Source organism: Gossypium arboreum, chromosome 3, assembly GCF_025698485.1.
Source record: "Gossypium arboreum isolate Shixiya-1 chromosome 3, ASM2569848v2, whole genome shotgun sequence".
NCBI classification, from domain to species: Eukaryota; Viridiplantae; Streptophyta; class Magnoliopsida; order Malvales; family Malvaceae; genus Gossypium; species Gossypium arboreum.
Window position 1 is genome coordinate 33,789,064 of NC_069072.1, and position 19,234 is coordinate 33,808,297.

The 19,234-nt window shown below is 38.9% G+C and overlaps 1 non-coding gene across 1 annotated transcript; it reads left to right on the forward strand.

Annotated features, from left to right (window-relative positions):
• The first annotated feature begins 11,385 nt into the window (after window positions 1–11,385).
• On the forward strand, window positions 11,386–11,491 carry LOC128291229 (small nucleolar RNA R71). The gene has a single exon (XR_008281005.1). It is a non-coding gene; the product is annotated as a small nucleolar RNA R71 (small nucleolar RNA).
• The last annotated feature ends 7,743 nt before the right edge of the window (window positions 11,492–19,234 follow it).

Consider the following 19,234-nt stretch of genomic DNA (forward strand, 5'->3'; position numbering starts at 1 on the left):
TTGACCTTGCACCTATATGTGTATATATGTTTGCACATGATGTTTTGGTTATGAAGTAAGTGATAAATATGTTTGTTTAAAGAAGAAAGTATTGAAGAATGTTTGTGAAATTGCAAGTACATTCGCCTAGTACACATATGATGTGAAAATCTTGCAATTTATTGTTGATTTTGTGCAAGTATGACTAAGTATAATCGGCCACATGAGGGGAATTATTGTGCATGCATTCGGTTAGAGGCAAGCTTAATGGTGCCTATTCTTGACTTAGGTAATCGGCTACCTTGTTGTGAGCTAAGGCCAAATGTGTGCGTAATTAAAGAAAATTGACTAAAGTGCTTAGTTATGTGATGTTGAGTCAATGATGTGTGTATTCGCCAAGGCTAGCAAGCGAGACTTTAATAAATTGAATTTGTTTGAATTAGCTCAAGAGCTTAGAGGGCCACAATTGGATAAGGGAAGGAAAAAGTGATCGAATAGCCATTGAAGCCGCTCGACAACATCCGAGGTAAGTCTTCAAGTAATGACCCTACTTGAATTATGTGAAATGAAATTATGGATGTGTAATGATTACTAATATACGTGTGTATGAGTATTTGAATGGTACCCGGCTAAGTCCCAAGGCAATTAAGCTAGTGATTATATTTGTGTTTGAGCCTTAGTAACGAAAATGAAACATGAATGTGTAATGATTATGGATGTATGTGTGCATGAGCAATTGAATGATATCCGGTTAAGACCAAGGCAATTGTGCTAGTGACTTTATCCGGCTAAGACCAAGGCATTCGTGCAAGTTGTTATATCCGCTAATACCAAGGCATTTGTGCGAAGTCATTATATCCGGGCTAAGACCAAGGCATTCGTATGCGTGTGGTTATATCCGGTTGTATTCAAGAAGCTTGGGTTGAAGGTGAGCGTTGGTTGCTGTAATACATTTAATTAGTACGCTCGAAAAGCCCAAAGGATAAGGTATGTTTACATGTGCAATGGAAAAGTCGAAACGTTTGAATAATATTCGTCAATCGACTAACGAATTTTCAGCTCTTGAATTGGTTGATATCTTGTGAATGTATATGTTGATGAAGTGTGAAGTAACTATGGTTATGTGAATGTGTATAAATGAAATGATTCATTTGGCTATGTGAATGTAATGCTTTAGTTAAAGCCGATTTCATTGCTTGAGATTTACTAAGCATAAACATGCTTACCCGCTGCTTTGGCTCTCTGTTTTATAGATTTTGCTCGCTAGCTAATCGGATTCGGGATCATTGAAGTGAAGTCATCCACACTATCAAACCCCTTTGGTACTCTTTTAGTTGAACTTTGGATATGGCATGTATAGGACTACCCTCGGTTGTTTTCAAGTGCTTTTGTGATGTATATGTGTACGGCCATGCGAAAATGGTTCGTAAAAGTGGAGTACGGAATTAGACCATTTGTGGTTTGTAATTTTATATGGTTTCATGATGTTATTATGGATTGGAATGGGAGTGTTGGTCACATGATCAGCCATTTGAATGGCTAAACATGATCATAGGTGGACCTATGTATGACTAGACTATAGTTGGTCCATGGAAACTACAAAATAGGTAAGGCCTACCTTAAAAACAGATGCTGCCAGTTGCAGTGACGTGGATGTGAAAAATTACGAAAATTTGTAGGAAGGGTATTAAATTCTGAATAAGTTATGCAAACGAACCTTGACGAGTCTATTTTCATATGAAAGTAACGAAACGATCATATGAACAGTATACCGAGAGATATTAAAGTTCTCGTGAGACAGGGCCAGAACGGTTTCTGGGTCCCCTGACGCGACTTTGAAAATTTACTATAAATTATCCAGAAAGAATTAGAAGTCATGCCTTATATGTGCAGATTCCATTTTGAGTTTAGTTTCATTAGAAACAAACGGAACCAGTATTAAAGCTCTGTACAGAGAGATATTCAAGTTGTAACGCGCGAAGGTCAGTGTAGTCGACCCCTGTAACATGGGTGACTTTAACTAATAAACTGTACCAATTGGCCGAACTAAAAATTCTAGAAATAAATCCATGGATGGATATATGAGTCTAAATTCAGGGAAAATTTACGGAATCAGTTTCCGAGTTTTGAAACTCAAGATATGATTTTTAAGGCGACAGTGACGCAGTTTTCCAGCCTGTCTGGAAATGCCAAATTGGTCGGTACTTTAAGAGGATTTGTCTCGTTAACCCCTCGTGTCCGACACCGGCGATGGTCTCGGTTTTGGGGTGTTACAATTTTATTGGTATCAGAGCTACGGTTTAGTCGATTCTAGGACTACCGTGATATGTTTGGGGTCTAGCTATACATGCCATTAAGTGATAATTGATAGTGTGGTGATTTCTGACATTCTGAATTTGTGTTTGTTTATAGAAATGGATCCCGATCCCAACCGAGCAATAGCTAATGATGTGGAGAGTGTGGCGCCTACTCTTGCACAAGGGACAGCGCCGGCGGACTCTCAACCTATGGCCAGCAATCCGAATGATGAGGCTAGGCAAGCCTTTTATAGCGTGATGAATGATTGGTTCAACCAATACATTCGAACTAACACTACTGTTCCACAACCTCCATTCCCGACTAATGCAACCCCAAGACCTACAATACCTCCGTGAATCGACCAAATAAGGTCAAGTAAGCCCCAATCGACGAGATTTGAAAACATGGGGCCACTGAATTTAAAGCTACGGATGACGACGATGCCGAGCAAGCTGAATTTTGGTTGGACAACACTATCCGGGTGCTCGATGAGTTATCTTGTACACCCGATGAGTGCTTAAAGTGTACTATCTCCTTGCTACGCGATTCCGCCTACTATTGGTGGAGTACTCTGACTTCGGTTGTGCCTACGGAGCAAGTAACTTGGGAGTTTTTCCAAACCGAGTTCCGAAAGAAGTATATTAGTCAGAGATTCATCGACCAAAAACGAAAGGAATTTCTTGATCTTAAGCAAGGCTCTATGTCCGTCACTGACTACGAGCGAAAATTTGTTAGACTCAGTAGATACGCTCGGGAATGTGTTTCGTCCGAAGCTATTATGTGTAAACACTTCGAGGATGGGCTGAATGATGATATAAGGATGTTTGTTGGCATTCTCGAAATACGAGAGTTCGTAGTACTTGTTGAGTGAGCTTGTCAAGCCGAAGAGCTTAGAAAGGAGAATCAAAAAGTTGATGTGGGAACTGGAGAATTTCGAAAAAGGTCATTGGGAAAGTCTCTTCAACAGGCATCGAAGAGATTTCGAGATGATGTGAGCCGGTCTAGAGGCGCTTCGGGCCTTTTTAGACGAAATCGTGATCGACCCCCTGTGGGTATACGAGGCACTTCGGTCTCCGGTGTTGGGAATGATCGTCGAAACCGAATGGAGTGTCGACATTGTGGCAAATGGCATTCGGGAGCTGTAGGTTCCGTGATCGCTCTCGCTATAAGTGTGGATCGGCCGACCACTTTATCAAGGATTGCCCGAGGTTGCTTGAACAAAATGTAAGTCGAGTGGAAACCCGGTGCTACCAACGTCAAGTAGGCCATCCGTAATACGGGCAATGCTAGTGGCGGCGAGAGGGTCGAGAGATGCTACAACAAGACCCGAGGCTCGTGCTCTGCTAGGACTTATGCCATACGCAAGACGCGAGGATGCCGCCTCACCGGATGTCATTACGGTACATTCACTCTTTTCGATACTAATGTGATTGCTTTGATTGACCTGGTTCTACTCATTCTTATATATGCGAAACCTTAGCATCCAAGAAGACTTTGCCTATTGAGTCTCTCGAGTTTGTAATTCGGTGTCAAACCCTTGGGTCATTACGTGCTTGTCAACAAAGTGTGTAAGAAAAGTCCCTAGTATTTCGAGGTTCTTGTTTTCCCGGACTTTATGCTTTTGCCGTTCGACAAATTCGACGTTATTCTTGGTTTGGATTGGTTGACCATGCACGATGCAGTTGTAAATTGCAAAAGCAAGACTATCGATTCGAGGTGCCCGAATAACGAGATAATTCGGGTTGAGTCTACAGACTTAAAGGGTTGCCACCGTAATATCGCAATGTTGGCCCGAAAATATGTAAGAAAAGGGTGCGAAGCGTACTTTGCGTATGTGCTCGATGACAAGGAGTCGAAAAGAGACCGAATCTGTGCGCTGGTTTGTGAATACCGGATGTTTTCCTGAAGAATTTCCGGTTTACCACTGCTCGGAAATAGAGTTTGGCATCAAATTGGTACCGGTACCACTCCAATTTCGATAGCTCCGTATCGTATGGCACCAACGAATTAAAGGAGTTGAAAGCTCTGTTGCAAGAATTGGTGAATAGAGGTTTTGCTCGTCCGAAGTTTTTCACCTTGGGGTGCGCCAGGTGTTGTTTGTGAAAAGAAGGATGGAACCATGAGGTCATGCATCGACTATCGTCGACAATAAAGCGGCGATAAAGAACAAATATCCGTTACACAGATCGACGATTTGTTCGATCAACTGAAGGGACCTCGGTGTTCTCGAAAATAGATTTGAGATCGGGCTATTATCGATTCGCGAATTCGAGATTCGGACGTACCCAAGACCGCCTTGAGCGAGATATGGTCACTACGAGTTCCTAGTGATGCCGTTTGGGCTTACTAATGCCCTGCGATATTTATGGATTTGATGAATTGAAACTTGCACCATATTTGGATCGATTCAGTAGTCGTGTTCATTGATGACATCTTGGTCTATTCAAGAAATGAGACCGAACATCTTTGAACACCGAGGTTAGTCTTTGCAAATTTTACGGGATAAGCAATTATATGCTAAGTTCAAAGAAGTGTGAGTTCGGTTAAGAGAGGTTAGCTTCTTGGGGCATGTGGTATCTCAGCATCGGTATTCGAGTCGACCAACAAAATTTCAGCCATACTTAACCGGAAGCCTCCGAGAAATATTACCGAGGTTCGAGCTTTTGGGGCTTGCTTGGTTATTACCGATGATTTGTAAAGGTTTCTCAACGATAGCCACGCCAATGACGGCTTACTCCAAAAGGATGTTAAGTTCGAATGGACGAGAAATGTCGAAAAGTTTCGATCAACTGAAAACTTATTTGACCGAAGCCCCAATTCTAGTGCAACTGAATCGGCAAAGAGTTTGTCATCTTTAGTGACGCCTCCTACTTGGGTTAGGTTGCGTATTGATGCAAGAAGGTCGAGTTGTGGCCTGTCGTCGAGGCAATTAAAGCCACATGAGAAAAATTATCCGACCCATGATCTCGAATTGGCTGCCATCGTATTCGCCTTAAAGATATGGCGACATTACTTAGTTGGTGAGAAGTGCCATGTGTATTCGGATCACAAAAGTCTCAAATATTTGATGACTCAAAGAGACTTAAATCTGCGACAAAGACGTTGGCTCGAGCTATTAAAGGATTATGAGCTGGTCATTGACTATCACCCGGGAAAGGCGAATGTGGTTGCGGATGCCTTAAGTCGTAAATCATTATTCGCTTTACGAGCGATGAATGTGCACTTGTCCGTTCGATCCGACAATGTGTTAGTAGCTGAATTGAAAGCCAAACCATTATTGACACATCAAATTTGTGAAGCCCAGAAAGTCGACGATGAGTTAGTTGCAAAACGGGCTGAGTGTGTTCCGAACAAGGAATCGGAGTTTCAGATCGATGATGACGATTGTTTGAGGTTCAGGAGTCGTCTGTGTGTTCCAAAGAATTCGGAACTTATTTCGATAATTCTGAACGAAGCCCATTGTAGCCGAATGGCAATCCACCCGGGGAGTACGAAGATGTACAACGATTTGAAACGTCGGTTTTGGTGGCATGGTATGAAACGAGACATCTCTGACTTTGTTTCGAGATGTTTAATATGTCAACAAGTGAAAGCGTAACATCAAGTGCCTTGAGATTACTTGATCGATCACGATACCCGAGTGGAAATGGGATCGAGTCACAATGGACTTTGTATCCGGACCGCCATTGTCGTGAGTAAGAAGGATGCGCTTTGGGTCGTGGTAGATAGATTGACTAAGTCGGCTCACTTTGTCCCCGTGACGCATTTGAATTTTTCAATGGACAAACTAGCCAAATTGTACGTTTCTCGACAGAGATTACACGGGTGCCTATTTCCATCGTGTTTGATAGAGATCCGAGATTTACCTCGCGATTTTGGAAGAAGTTGCAAGAAGCTTTGGGTACCAAGTTGCATTTCAGACCGCCTTTCACCCCAAACCGATGGTCAATCCTAGCGGATAATTCAAATACTTGAGGATATGTTGAGATGTTGCATCCTCGAGTTCGATGGGTTCATGGAACGGTATTTGCCTTTGATTGAATTCGCACAACAATAGTTTTCAATCAAGTATTAAGATGGCACCTACGAGGCTTTGTACGGTCGTAAATGCCGTACACCATTATTTTGGACCGAGCTCGGTGAAAGCAAAATTTTCGGGTGGATTTGATTAAAGATGCTGAACAAAAAGTGAAAGTAATCCATGAAAATCAAGATAGCCTCGATCGTCGAAGTCGACGCGGATCTAAAACAAAAAGACATTGAGTATCGTGGGGATAAAGTGCTTCTTAAGGTTTCGCCTTGGAAAAAGATACTCGATTCTACCGTAAGGGCAAGTTGAGCCCGAGGTTCATTGGGCCATATAAGATATCCGAGCGAGTCGGTCCGATTGCATATCGTTTGATTTTGCCCCGAACTCGAAAAGATTCACGACGTCTTTCATGTCTCGATGCTTGACGCTATAGATCGATCCATCGCACGTGATTAGTCCATCGAGGTTGAAATTCAAGCCAATATGAGTTATGAGGAAGAACCGATTCGTATCCTATCACGTGAAGTGAAAGAGTTATGAAACAAGCGGGTTCCGCTAGTGAAAGTGTTATGGCTCAAACACGGGATAGAAGAAGCTACTTGGGAAACCGAGAACTCTATGAAAGAGCGATACCCAACCCTATTTACCGGTAAGATTTTCGGGACAAAAATTTCTTAAGTGGGGAGAGTTGTGACAGCCAAAATTGACCCTAGTCGGGATGTGGTTTTGAGACCACAAAACCGAGGCATAAAAATAATTTAAAATTTATTTTGATGCCTATGATATGTGTTAAATTGTGTGTGACATTTTGATGATTTGATTTAGTGTTATAAATGTGAATTTCACTAGAAAGGGCCTAGTAGTAAACTTTGAAAGTATGATAGGAAATGTGTGATGACTAATTAAAGCATGCATGCAAAACAATGGACTTGCATGTCAAATACCCCCTTTTTATAGGTGGTGGCCAGCCATGGCAAGAGAGGATGGGCAAAACATGTCATAAACATGTTTTGTTGGTGCATTAGGGAGAAATAATAAACAAAGGAGTATGGGTAAGAAAAGAATGAAAAAAAATGTGTGTGAGTGTGGTATTCCCCCATTGCCGTGAGTTGTAGAGAAAGACAAAAAAATTTGTTCATCCTTTCTTTGAGCCAAAACTAAGGAAGAAGGAGGATTTTGCTCCATTTTGGTTTAGAAGAGATCTAGAAGGAGATTTGGCTATACTTGCATCAAGATTAAGGTATGTTTGAGGTTGTGTCATGAGATTCATGCATGTTTTAGTTGCTAACTTGATGTTCATGTTAGCCCATGGTCCAAATCCTTGTTGTGCCATGGAAATGGTATTTGGCCAAGGTTGATATTGTGTTAAAGCCATTGCATGCCAAATGTGAAGCTTGTTGATGATGCATGCAATGATGGATTGACTACTCTTGAAATTTCTTTTAGCATTCTTGAGTAAGACATTGAATCCTTTGTTTAACCATGACCAAAAAATTAAAAGGGTATGGTGTGTGATGTATTCGGCCATGGTATGCTCATGAGCATGGTTTATGCTTCTTGCATGTTAGTTAAAATTTGTGTTTTGGATGGTTATGGACACCTTGAAATTGCCTTGCACCTATATGTGTATATATGTTTGCACATGATGTGTTGGTTATGAAGTAAGTGATAAATATGTTTGTTTAAAGAAGAAAGTGTTGAAGAATGTTTGTGAAATTGCAAGTACATTCGGCCTAGTACACATATGATGTGAAAATCTTGCAATTTATTGTTGATTTTGTGCAAGTATGACTAAGTATAATCGGCCACATGAGGGGAATTATTGTGCATGCATTCGGTTAGAGGCAAGCTTAATGGTCCCTATTCTTGACTTAGGTAATCGGCTACCTTGTTGTGAGCTAAGGCCGAATGTGTGCGTAATTAAAGAAAATTGACTAAAGTGCTTAGTTATGTGATGTTGAGTCAATGATGTGTGTATTCGCCAAGGCTAGCAAGCGAGACTTTAATAAATTGAATTTGTTTGAATTAGCTCAAGAGCTTAGAGGGCCACAATTGGATAAGGGGAAGGAAAAAGTGATCGAATAGCCATTGAAGCCGTTCGACAACATCCGAGGTAAGTCTTCAAGTAATGACCCTACTTGAATTATGTGAAATGAAATTATGGATGTGTAATGATTACTAATATACGTGTGTATGAGTATTTGAATGGTACCCGGGCTAAGTCCCGAAGGCAATTACGCTAGTGATGATATTTGTGTTTGAGCCTTAGTAACGAAAATGAAACATGAATGTGTAATGATTATGGATGTATGTGTGCATGAGCAATTGAATGATATCCAGGTTAAGACCCGAAGGCAATTGTGCTAGTGACTTTATCCGGGCTAAGACCCGAAGGCATTCGTGCAAGTTGTTATATCCGGGCTAATACACGAAGGCATTTGTGCGAGTCGTTATATCGGGCTAAGACCAAGGCATTCGTGCGTGTGGTTATATCCGGTTGTATTCAAGAAGCTTGGGTTGAAGGTGAGCGTTGGTTGCTGTAATACATTTAATTAGTACGCTCGAAAAGCCCAAAGGATAAGGTATGTTTACATGTGCAATGGAAAAGTCGAACGTTTGAATAATATTCGTCAATCGACTAACGAATTTTCAGCTCTTGAATTGGTTGATATCTTGTGAATGTATATGTTGATGAAGTGTGAAGTAACTATGATTATGTGAATGTGTATAAATGAAATGATTCATTTGGCTATGTGAATGTAATGCTTTAGTTAAAGCCGATTTCATTGCTTGAGATTTACTAAGCATAAACATGCTTACCCGTTGCTTTGGCTCTCTGTTTTATAGATTTTGCTCGCTAGCGATCGGATTCGGGATCATTGAAGTGAAGTCATCCACACTATCAAACCCCTTTGGTACTCTTTTAGTTGAACTTTGGATATGGCATGTATAGGACTACCCTCGGTTGTTTTCAAGTGCTTTTGTGATGTATATGTATGCGGCCATGCGAAAATGGTTCGTAAAAGTGGAGTACGGAATTAGACCATTTGTGGTTTGTAATTTTATATGTTTTCATGATGTTATTATGGATTGGAATGGGAGTGTTGGTCACATGATCAGCCATTTGAATGGCTAAACATGATCATAGGTGGACCTATGTATGACTAGACTATAGTTGGTCCATGGAAACTACAAAATAGGTAAGGCCTACCTTAAAAACAGATGCTGCCAGTTGCAGTGACGTGGATGTGAAAAATTACCAAAATTTGTAGGAAGGGTATTAAATTGTGAATAAGTTATGCAAACGAACCTTGACGAGTCTATTTTCATATGAAAGTAACGAAACGATCATATGAACAGTATACCGAGAGATATTAAAGTTCTCGTGAGACAGGGCCAGAACGGTTTCTGGGTCCCCTGATCTGACTTTGAAAATTTACTATAAATTATCCAGAAAGAATTAGAAGTTATGCCTTATATGTGAAGATTCCATTTTGAGTCTAGTTTCATTAGAAACAAACGGCACCAGTATTAAAGCCCTTTACAGAGAGATATTCAAGTTGTAATGCGCGAAGGTCAGTGTAGTTGACCCCTGTAACATGGGTGAATTTAACTAATAAACTGTACCAATTGGCCCAACTAAAAATTCTAGAAATAAATCCATGGATGGATATATGAGTCTAAATTCAGGGAAAATTTACGTAATCAGTTTCTGAGTTTTGAAACTCAAGATATGATTTTTAAGGCGACAGTGACGCAGTTTTCCAGCCTGTCTGGAAATGCCAAATTGGTCGGTACTTTAAGAGGATTTGTCTAGTTAACCCCTCGTGTCCGACACCGGCGATGGTCTCGGGTTCGGGGTGTTACACCTTATGTATGAACATAGGGGTTGGAATGTGAAATAAGTATGTTATTGAGAATTTGTGCATATGAAATTATCCGTTAGCTTTATGAATGCTATGCTTTTGTTGTGCTGGAATCTCTTGCTCAAATTTACTAAGCATAAATTGCTTACTCCGTCTTCTCTGTTTCTCTGTTTTATAGATTTTGCTCGTTAGCTATCGGATTCGGGATCATCGAAGTCGAATTCATCCACACTATCAAAGCCCCCATTTTGGTACAATTTTGGTTGAACTTTGAAATGGCATGTATAGGACTACCCTTTTGTTGAAGGTCATGTACCTTTCGGTTTTGTGTAAACTTGGATGGCCTTGCGGAAATGGCTTATATACGTTTTTAGCCTAGTACCATAATCGTTTGTTTATTGATCATTATGAGGTATGGAATTGTTTTGAAATGATTAGCCATTGGGATGGTTAATCATGATCACACTTTGTGCTATGTATGCAAAAGGGGCCAATTGAATCATGGAAATCATGAAATAGGTAAAGCCTACCTTAAAGGCAGATGCTGACAGCAGCAGTGATGTGGATGTGAAAAATCACTAAAAATAGTAGGAATGGTATTAAATAGTGAATAAATTATGTAAATGAACTTTGATGAATCTACTTGCATGTGGAAGAAACGAAACGGTCATATGAGTTATATGTTAAGAGATATTAAAGTTCTCGTGAAACAGGGCCAGAACAGTTTCTGGATCCCCTGTTACGACTTTGGAAATTCATTGTAAATTAACCAGAGATAATTAGGAGTCATGCCATATATGTATAGATTCCTCTCTGAGTCTAGTTTCTATAGAAACAAACTACATCAGTATTAAAGCCCTGTACAGGGAGATATTCAATTCGTAACGCATGAAGGTCAGTGTAGTCAAACCCTGGGATAGGGGAGACTTTAACTAATAAACTGTACTAATTGGCTCGACTAAAAATTCTAGAAAACAATCTGTAGATGGATATATGAGTCTAGTTTCAGGGAAAAATTACGAAACAAATTTTCGAGCTTTGAAACTCAAGATATGATTTTTAAGGCGACAGTGACGCAGTGACCAGCTAGTCTGGAAATTTCTAGATGGACTGTGAAAATAGTTAAGTCTGTGTGCACCTTGTGTCCGATTCCGGTAACGGACTCGGGTATGGGGTGTTACATAAAATGTCTCAAGTTGGATGCAATGTGGGATTCCATGATGAGGGCACTTCTGTAATAATTCTTTGTACCTTTCCCATGCCTCATACAAGGACTCACATCCATTCGTTGGGAAGTAGTGATCTCGTTCCTCAACTTAGAATTTGATGTGCATGATATTTATATTTATGATTGATCATACTTGAAAACTAACTATTATCACGATGAAGGCAAGCACACCTATCGAATAGTAGTATAGTTTATAACAAGACCAGAAAATCGAACCCATAGGAACTAAAAGTACTAGTATTAACTTCCTTTTTATTATCTAGCCTAAAAATAATGGGATTTGTTTTATCTAAACTAATTAACTAAACTAAGAATGCACAAGAAGAAAATTGGGGAAATAATTTTGGGAAAACTGAGGGATTTGGACAATACCCAAGGAAAAATCCACCTAGACTTCACTTGTTACTTGACTTTAAACCAGACGATTTATTCACTTGGCTTGATCTGTAGAAATCCTTAAGTTATATTATTATCTCTCTCGAGACTAACAACATCTAACGCTAGGTTGATTAATTGAAATCACTTTCTACTTAAAACCCCTAATGTTGCATTAACTCGATCTATGGATTCCCTTATTAGGTTTGACACTAATCTGGTAGATTTATGTCACCCTATGTCTAGGGTTGCAATCAATTCCGCTTAATTATGCTAGATCTACTATTAGACAGGGACTTTTGCTCATTTGAATAAGCACATCAATACTTGAATCAATATCCTGGAATATTAAAGTATGAATTAAGAACACATAATTAAGATCAATCAAATATTTATCATATAATTCAGTAAGTAATAACAAGATTCGTCTTAGGTTTCATTCCCCTTAGGTATTTAGGGGATTTAGTTCATAAGTGTAAAAGAAAACTTTCAAAGGAAAACATTCAAAAGAATAATGATAAGAAAACATAAAGAAACCCAAAAATCCCAAAGGAAATTGAAGGGAGATCTTCAGTCTTGAAGGAGAATCCGACTTTTGAGATGGATCAATCGGCTTTCTTTGAGTAATTCCCTGCCTCCTACTCCGTGTGTCTTTTCTAGGTACCTCCTGGGTTGTTTATATAGGCTTTAGAATGCTTCAAAACCCTCAAGAGTGGCCTTTTTCGAATAGGACTAGATTTGGGCTTAACAGGGACACGCCCGTGTGACACAACCGTGTGAGGTGGCTTAGGCCGTGTTCCAATCTGTTAAATAGACAAGGGCATGTGAACTACCCGTGTGAGGAAGTCCAGGCCGTGTTGATTTCCCACATTGACCCATTTTCTTTGTTTTTGGCTCATTTCTTGCTCTTTTTACTCTCTTATGCTCACCTAAGTATAAAACATGAAATTAAAGGATTAGGAGCATCGAATTCCACAAATCTGATGATAATTCATTAAAAAATATGCTAAGCATGGGATACAAATATGTATAAATTACAACTTATCAAATAGCTTTTGCTAGTCCTCAAGCAAAATCCTCAACTCACAATCAAAATAAATTCTTCTCAACTTATAATTCTCATCAATAGTATCTCAAAATAATCCATAAGTAATCATACATTGAAAATTCAACTTGAAGAACATCAAAGTTTCAAACATTCCAAGTTGAGCATTTTATCACAAAAACATAGGTGTCTCCCCTCATCTAACTAATCACCTTTGATTCAAAATATCATAGAGTTTCACATCCTCCTTAAAGATGCACTAAAATCACTCGAGGTGTTTAAGAATAAGAAATTTAGCACTCAATAGTCAATATGAAAAGTTATTACCATAGGCTTGCATGAACATCAAATCTCCACCACTATATATTGAGATGATACATCAATCAAAAGGTCTTTAGAGGGTTGTAACATGGCTTTAGTTAGGGGGTGTGGTCACAAGCTGAAAGAAAAGGTTAAAATCGAGATTGAATTGAGAAATTACCTAACTAGAAAAAATAATAAAACTAACAAATTACATTCCTAATTAAAAGATCTTAGAATTGAGCTTTTCTTCATAGAATATGGAATTAAATACTTAAGCTCAAAAACAAAGAATTACTACTAATATGTATGTATGTATGTATTTTTATTTTTTTAAGATCAAATCAAAATAACATAGAACTTTGCTAATTATCAAAATTAAAACATAGCTAAGCAACTTATTCAAATCAAATCTCGACAAAAATAGGGATCAAATGAGGGGATTTCAACAATAATGGGTTATAGGTTAATATTAAGGGTAAATCAATGAATGACTTGTTAGGCTCAAGGGGTTTCACTAAGGGTTAATTATGAAGGTAGACTTTTATGGAGTAAGTGGGTTAAACCTAAGTGCCTTTATGATCTCCACATATCAAATCAAATGGTGTGGTCTTGACATGCATAATCGAAGCAAGTTCTAGAATAACAAATCAATATTGATGCACTCATAACAACAATAAAAGTGAACATGAAATTGATACGTGATATTTGTGACAGGTTTTAAAGATTTATGAAAGAATCGTTCTTGAGACTAACTTATTATCATGATTAAGGCAAGTGTACCTATCGAACAGTAGAATAGTTCAGCAAGGCCAGATTGTCGAACCCAAAGGAACTACGAGTACTACTATTTACTTCCTTTTTATTATCTAGCCTAAAAAATAAGAGGTTTGGTTATCTAAACTAATTACTAACTAAGAACGCACAGAAAGAAAATTTGGGAAAATACTTTTGGGAAAATTCGATTGATTAATACAATACCTAAGGAGAAGCCCACCTATACTTCACTTGTTATATTACTCTGAATCAGATGATTTATTCATTTGACTTGATCCGTAGAAATCCCTAAGTTATATTATTATCTCTCTTGAGACTAATAACGTCTAACCCTAGGTTGAATAATTGAAATCTCTTTCTAATTATCACCCTAGAATTGCATTAACTCGATCTATGGATTCCCTTATTAGGTTTCACCCTAATCTGGAAAAATCTTATCACCCTATCTCTAATCAACTCCGCTTAATTATGAAAAATTTACTCTTAGACAGGGTCTATTCCTCCTCAGAATAAGAGCTTAACTTGAGTCAAAGTCCTGGAATATCAAAACAAGAATTAAGAACACATATTTAAGAACAAGTCAAATATTTATCATACAATTCAGATAATAATAACAAGATCCATCTTAGGTTTCATTCCCTTTAAGTATTTAGGGGGTACAGTTCATACTTATGAAAGAAAACATCTCAAAACCATAAAGAGAACAAAACATAAGAAAACCCAAAACTCCTGAAGGAACTTGAAGGGAGATTTTCAGTCTTGATGATGAATCCGGCTTCTGAGATGGATCAATCGGCTTTCCTTGAGTAATTACTTACTTCCTATTCTACGTCCCTCTTCTAAGTGCCTCCTCAGGTGTTTAAATAGGCTTTAGAATGCCTAAGAGCCCCCAAAATTGGCCTTTTCCAAATAGGGTTATACTTGGGCTCGGTAGGGACAAGCCCGTGTGCGATTACTCTAGCCCGTGGTCAAGGCTGTTGAACAGGCACAGGCATGTAGTATACCTGTGTAAGTCGTGCTTCAATCCTTCCAAAAGGACACGACCATGTGACACGCCCGTGTGAGAAAGTCCAGCTGTGTTGATTTCCCACGTGGGTCCATTTTCTTCGTTTTCAGCCTGTTTCTCGCTCGTTTTACTCTCCTATGCTCGCCTAAGTATAAAACATGAAATTAAATGATTAGGAGCATCGAATTCACCAATTCTACGGAGAAACCATCCATAAATGTGCTAAGCATGGGATAAAAATATGTATAAATAACGGTTTATCAAATACCCCCACAGTTAAGCATTTGCTTGTCCTCGAGCAAAAATCCTCATCTCATAATCAAAATAAATTCTTCTCAAGTTTTAATCCTTATCTATAATATCTCAAAATAATTCATAAGTACTCATACACTGAAAATTCAACTAAAAGTACATCAAAGTTTCAAACATTCCAAGTTGAGCATTTTATCATGAAAACATAGGTGTCTCCCCTTATCTAAGTGATTACCTTTGATCAAAATATCATAAAGTTTAACATCCTCACTAAAGATTCACTCAAATCACTCAAGGTGTTTAAGGACATCAATAAAAGCACTCATTAGTCAATATGAAAAGTTACTACCATAGGATTACTTGAAAATCAAATCTCCACCACTATATATTGAGCTGATACATCAATCAAAAGGTCTTTTTAGAGGGTTGTAACGTGGCTTTGGTTAGGGGGTGCGGTCACAAGCTGAAAGAAGATGTTAGAATCAAGACTGAATTGAAAAATTACCTAGCTAGAAAAATAACTAATCATCAGTTGAATACAAGTGAGCTTCTTCTTAGAATATATAATTAACACTCAAGCTCAAAAATGACGAATTACTACTAATATGTATGTAAGTATTATTTTTTTTAAAAAACAAGTTAAATATTTAGCAGCATAAAACATAACTAACCAATTTTTTCAAATCAAATCTCGACAAAAATAAGGATCAAATTAGGGGATTTCAACAATAATGGGTTTTGGGTTAATATTGAGGGTAAATTAATTAATGGTTTGTTAGGCTCAAAAGGGGTTCACTAAGGGTTAATTATGGAGGTAGGCTTTTGTGGAGTGAGTAGGTTAAACCTAAATACCTTTATCATCTTGACATATCAAATCAAATGGTGTGGTCTTGATATGCATAATCAAGCAAGTTCTAGAATAACAAATCAAAACTGACACACTCATAATGGAAGTGAGCACGAAAGGAATAAAATATGCTCTAAAGGCTCAAGATCTCACAAAAATTATGGCTTTTTGATGTTCAAACTTGTGAATTTCAACTCAAGATAATACCTAAACTTAGGGAAACAACCTAAAAGTTTTTAATTCTTCAAAAATCAACTTATCATGCTTGATTCCCTAATGTTTTAAAGTTTAAACAATCAATGCATAAATACCTATGTTTTAATTCAAGACATATCAATAAAAATCATAAATTAATCAAAATTCATTCTAATAGTGATATGAGTGATTCACGTGAGAATAAGACAAAATTCAAGGATTTCTAATGATGATATAAAAGACCCCTACCACACTTAAGATGTACATTGCCCTTAATGTACAAAGAAAGATATATTGACAAAGATAGATTTATAATCATAAGATAGGGAGAGAAGTGAAACTTCCTGAATGATGAACGAACTCCTTGAATTGGAGTCATGGAGAATAAACAGCCAAAGCAATGATGAGGGTGGAGGAGGATACTCCGGTGGTGGTAGAGGTTAGGTTCCACAAATGTTGCGCCAAAAGAATATTATATCTCATGATGGCTATGGTCATGGTCGAGCAGGGCATGGTAGTCGTAGAGAACCTTTCTCAGTGGAGTTTCAAGTTCCTAAGTAATAGTGAGCCTTGGAGCTCTTTATAACTGTGATAGAATCAGGAAATTTTTTAGGAAATAGATAAAGAAGGATAATTAATCGTAATGAAATAGCCGAAATTAAAAATTGTAAAATAATAATTATAAAACCTAATAAAAATAAGCTTAAAGAAAAATAAAAAGTAGTCTTAAAATAGAATAAAAGTAACAACATAAAATAATAAATAAAAGTTTTTAAACATGTTCATCGCTAGATGGTTCGCGAGGTGGGGGTGGCGATGAGATGTGGAAGTGCTGACAAATCTGCTGTAGAGTAGCACCAATGTTATCGAAGTGCTGAAAACATTGCTACTCGAATCAAGTAAGGCACTCAGAGATGTCAGCATATGAAGTTGCCACATGAACTAGACGAGAGGAGGGTGGTGGCTGAGACGGTGGGTCCTTATGACGTGGAGGGACATCATCAGTAATGTCCTCTAGATCCTCCTCCTTGTTAGACTGGTCGAGGTGGTACTGAGGAGGGTAAGTGCCACGTCGTTTCTCGATCATTCTCATACCTTAGTATGCTCGAGATGCCCTGTGGGGACATCTGGCTGATGAGAGTGAGGGAGGATGATTGGGCTGCTGTGTTGAGGAGCTGGAAGTGCCGAGCCAGTCCAATCATATAGGGCCTGATAGAGATGACCCCTCTCCTGTGCCGCTCCGTCTGGTGGCGAATGGCAAGGGAAATAAAGTAAGCGAGGTCGATGACATGCCCATTCACCATACTCCATAAGAAATAGTCATTGTGGGTGGTGACGATGCTGGTGCTCTCTCGTCTCCCTGTTAGAGTGTGAGCCAAGATGGCGTGTAGATACCTCAAGGATGGAGGGAGAGCCGATGCCTTGGAGTGGCTAGGATCCTAGGTGGCCAAGGTAGGAACGAAGTCCTTCCAGCATTTTTTGGGGGAGTAGTGGATGTGGCAGTGGAGGGTGTTGAGTTCATTATCATTCATGAATTCCTCTGTGTATAGCCCTAGTGCAATCTCGAACATGGGTACGCTCAACTGGTGTACTAGACACTGAGGCAGAACTGGACCGTTCCAGGATCGTCGAAGTTGGTCATGACGGTCTGAAGATGGAACATCGAGCAAAGTTCCAATGTGAACTCAAGAAACGTCGGCTTGACGATCTCAAAGAAGAGTCCCCACGGGTCAATCGTCAGGAGGGCTCGGACCGCGTCAGCCAATTGAATCTGTTCTAGTGAGGCCCTGCAACACCCCGAACCCAAGACCGTTGCCGGTGTCGGACACGAGGGGTTAACAAGCCAAAACCACTTATGGCGCCGACCAATTTGACATTCCCAGGCAAGCTGGAAAACTGCGTCGCTGTCGCCTTAAAAAGCATATCTTGAGTTTCAAAACTCGGAAACTGATTCCGTAAATTTTCCCTGAATTTAGACTCATATATCCATCCATGTATTTATTTCTAGAATTTTTGGTCGGCCCAATTGGTACAGTTTATCAGTTAAAGTCACCCATGTTACAGGGGTCGACTACACTGACCTTCGCGCGTTACAACTTGAATATCTCTCTGTACAGGGTTTCAATACTGATGCAGTTTGTTTCTAATGAAACTAGACTCAAAAATGAATCTGCATATATAAGGCATGACTTCTAATTCATTCTGGATAATTTAAGGTAAATTTTCAAAGTCGCGACAGGGGACCCAGAAACCGTTCTGGTCCTGTCTCACGAGAACTTTAATATCTCTCGGTATACTGTTCATATGATCGTTTCGTTACTTTCATATGAAAATAGACTCGTCAAGGTTCGATTTCATAATTTATTCAATATTTAACACCATTCCTACAAATTTTGGTGATTTTTCACATCCACGTCACTGCAGCTGGCAGCATCTGTTTTTAAGGTAGGCTTTACCTATATTGTAGTTCCCATGGACCAACTATAGTCTAGTCATACTTAGGTCCACATATGATCATATTTAGCCATTCCAATGGCTGATCATGTGACCAACTCTCTCATTCCAAACCATAATCACATCATGAAACCAAATATAATTACAAACCACATATGGTCAAATTCCATACTCCACTTTTACGAACCATTTTCGCATGGCCGCACACATATACATCACAAAGTACTTAAAACAACCGAGGGTAGTCCTATACATGCCATATCCAAAACTCAACTAAAGGAGTACCAAAAGGGCTTTGATAGTGTGGTTGACTTCAACTTCTATGATCCCGAATCCGATCGCTAACGAGCAAAATCTATAAACCGAGAAACAAAGAAACGGAGTAAGCAATTTATGCTTAGTAAGTTTGAGCCATAATATACACACAACCAAAGCATAGCATTCAAGTAGCTAAACAATAATTCATATGCACAATTTCTCAAAGACATGCTTACTTCAGAATCCCAACTCTCATGTTCATACACAAATAACGGCTTAGTTAATGCCGATAGCTCATTTATCATTGGAGCGAATATTCATACG